The sequence below is a fragment of the Triticum aestivum genome, chromosome 3D (genome assembly GCF_018294505.1).
Source record: "Triticum aestivum cultivar Chinese Spring chromosome 3D, IWGSC CS RefSeq v2.1, whole genome shotgun sequence".
NCBI classification, from domain to species: domain Eukaryota; kingdom Viridiplantae; phylum Streptophyta; class Magnoliopsida; order Poales; family Poaceae; genus Triticum; species Triticum aestivum.
This window is the reverse complement of record NC_057802.1, coordinates 117,084,226-117,087,681: the sequence shown is the minus strand read 5'-3', so window position 1 is coordinate 117,087,681 and position 3,456 is coordinate 117,084,226.

Here is a 3,456-nt window from a genome sequence, read left to right as displayed (position 1 = left end):
AATCATAGGAGAAGAGATAGCCCGGCTCCTCGCCGCTGGCTTTATCATGGAAGTATTTTTTCCAGAGTGGCTTGCCAACCCAGTCTTGGTATTGAAGAAGAACAACAAGTGGCGCATGTGTATAGACTACACCAGCCTCAACAAGGCCTGCCCCAAGGATCCGTTTGCTTTGCCACGGATTGACCAAGTGATAGACTCCATAGCCGGATGCGAGCTGTTGAGCTTTTTGGACGCCTACTCAGGGTACCATCAAATCAAGTTGGACCCAGCAGACCGCCTGAAGACTGCCTTCATCACACCATTCGGAGCTTTCTGTTACCTGACTATGACATTCGACTTGAGGAATGCCGGTGCCACTTTTCAGCGTTGCATGCAGAAATGCCTCCTCAAGCAACTCGACAGAAATGCCCACGTCTATGTAGACGACATTGTGGTGAAGACAGAGAAGCGCGGCACCCTGCTCGGAGACCTGAAAGAAACATTCGCCAACTTGCGCCGATTCCAAATCAAGCTCAACCCCGAGAAATGCGTGTTCGGAGTACTAGCCGGCCAGCTGCTAGGCTTTCTGGTCTCCGAACGCGGCATCGAGTGCAACCCTGTGAAGATCAAGGCAATCGAGAGGATGGAGATTCCCACCAAATTGCGAGATGTGCAGAAGTTCACCGGGTGCTTGGCCTCCCTAAACCGCTTTATCAGCCGGCTAGGAGAGAAGGCTCTCCCCCTGTACCGACTCATGAAGAAGTCCACTCACTTCGAGTGGAATGACCAAGCCGACCAAGCCTTCCATGAGCTGAAGAAGATGCTGACCACCCCACCTGTCCTGGCGGCACCGACTGAGAAGGAGCCCATGCTCCTCTACATTGCCGCGACTAGCCGAGTGGTCAGTACAGTTGTCGTGGTCCAGCGCCCGGAAGAAGGCCAAGCCCAGCTAGTTCAAAGGCCGGTGTATTACCTAAGCGAAGTACTATCCAGCTCAAAGCAAAACTACCCGCATTACTAGAAGATGTGCTATGGGGTGTACTTCGCCGCCAAGAAGTTGAAGCCCTACTTCCAAGAGCATCCCATCATGGTCGTGTGCACCGCCCCGCTCGCCGAGATCATAGGCAGCCGGGATGCATCCGGCCGGGTAGCTAAATGGGCCATTGCATTGGCACCATACACGATCTTCTACCAACCCCGCACCGCCATCAAGTCCCAAGCATTGGCCGACTTCCTCGTCGACTGGGCCGAGACCCAGTACCTACCGCCGGCTCCCGACTCTACCCATTGGCGGATGCACTTCGACGGGTCCAAGATGCGCACCGGCTTGGGAGCCGGCATCGTCCTCACCTCACCCAAAGGCGACAAACTCAGATACATGTTGCAGATCCACTTCGACGCCTCCAACGACGTGGCCGAGTACGAGGCGCTCATACATGGGCTCCGGCTAGCCAAAGAGCTCGGCATACGCCGGATCCTGTGTTATGGCGACTCGGACTTGGTGGTCCAGCAGTCGTCTGGCGACTGGGACGCCAAGGACGCGAACATGGCGAGCTATCGATTCCTCGTCCAGCAGATCAGTGGGTACTTCGAAGGGTGCGAGTTCCTTCACGTGCCAAGGGCCCACAACGACCAAGCAGATGCCCTGGCACGGATCGGCTCCACCCGACAGGCTATACCGACCGGCGTCTCCCTCCAGCGCCTCCTCAAGCCGTCCATCAAGCCGTCTCCAGAGTCGGACTCTATCTTCGTACCGCCTGTGCCAGATGCAGCCGTATCCGATTGGAGGAACCCCCCAGGCGGCACGGGGACTTCGACAACTGGCCCGGGGACTGCAGCAGTCGGCCCGGGGACTGCAGCAACACAAGAAGCGGTGGCCGACTCCAATTCCACGCGCACCCGACCCACCCACCCGAGTCATGGTGGCTACACTAACAGAAGAAGAAGTCACAGCTCCATCTTGGGCCCAGCCCATCCTCAGATTCCTAGTCAGCAGAGAGCTACCGGCTGATGAGATCTCAGCAAGACTAGTGCAACGACGAGCCGGAGCATATGCAATAATCAACAGAGAGCTTGTCAAGCGCAGGGTCACTGGAGTCTTCCAGCGTTGTGTCGAGCTAGAAAAAGGAGTGGCAATCCTCAAGGATATCCATCAAGGCAAATGCGGCCACCACGAAGCCTCAAGATCACTTGTGGCCAAGGCTTTCCGCCATGGTTTCTTTTGGCCGACTGCTTTGGAAGATGCCAAAGAGATAGTCAAGAGCTGCAGAGGATGCCAAGTCTTCAGTTCCAAGCAACACCTGCCGGCTTCTGCACTCAAGGCCATTGCCCTCACCTGGCCCTTTGCCGTCTGGGGAATGGACATGGTGGGCCCTTTCAAGACAGCCCGTGGCGGCTTGACACATCTGCTTGTCGCCGTGGACAAGTTCACAAAGTGGATCGAAGCGAAGCCAATCAAGAAGCTGAACGGGCCGACTGCCGTAACATTGATCACCGACATCACTACTCGGTACGGCGTGCCGCACAGCATCATCACCGACAACGGCACAAACTTTGCCAAAGGAGCATTGGCACGTTTCTGCGCGACGCAGGGCATCCGACTGGACTTAGCGTCCGTTGCCCACCCGCAGTCAAACGGCCAGGTCGAGCGAGCAAATGGACTCATCCTCTCCGGCATCAAGCCCCGACTGGTTGTACCACTGGAGCGATCGGCCGGTTGCTGGCTCGATGAGCTACCGGCTGTCCTCTGGAGTCTGTGCACTACCCCCAACAAGTCAACCGGCTTCACTCCGTTCTTCCTTGTATATGGTGCCGAGGCTGTCATCCCAACCGACATCGAGTTTGACTCGCCTCGGGTCACCATGTACACGGAGGCGGAGGCGAAGGAAGCAAGAGAAGACGGTGTCGACCTACTGGAAGAAGGCCGGCTGTTAGCACTCAGCCGGTCCGCCATCTACCAGCAAGGGTTGCGCCGCTACCACAACCGCAAGGTCAAGCCAAGATCCTTCCAAGAGGGCGACCTTGTGCTTCGGCTGATCCAGCGAACAGCCGGCCAGCACAAGCTCTCGGCCCCTTGGGAAGGCCCCTTCGTCATCAGCAAGGCACTAGGCAACGACTCCAACAACCTGATCGACGCGCAAAAACCAAGAGCACGCAAGAGAGATGACTCCGGCAAGGAGTCGGAGCGACCATGGAACGCGAACCTCCTGAGAAGATTTTACAGTTGAAAGCAGTATGTATCATGCTACCCTTTTGTATTAAGTATGAAACAACAGGCTCCCCGAGGAGCACTCGGGGACTGCCTTTATTTATCTATGAGTGACGAGTGTCATACCCATGAATGTATTATTACATTTGATTTCTTGTCTGGCACCGGGTTCGACTAGTCGGCCCGGGGAGTGGCCGCCTTAAGCTATATTAAAAGTTCTACCTGAAGTCAGACAAGTAGTGTGCCGGCTCCCGAGTCCTCTCTTGTTG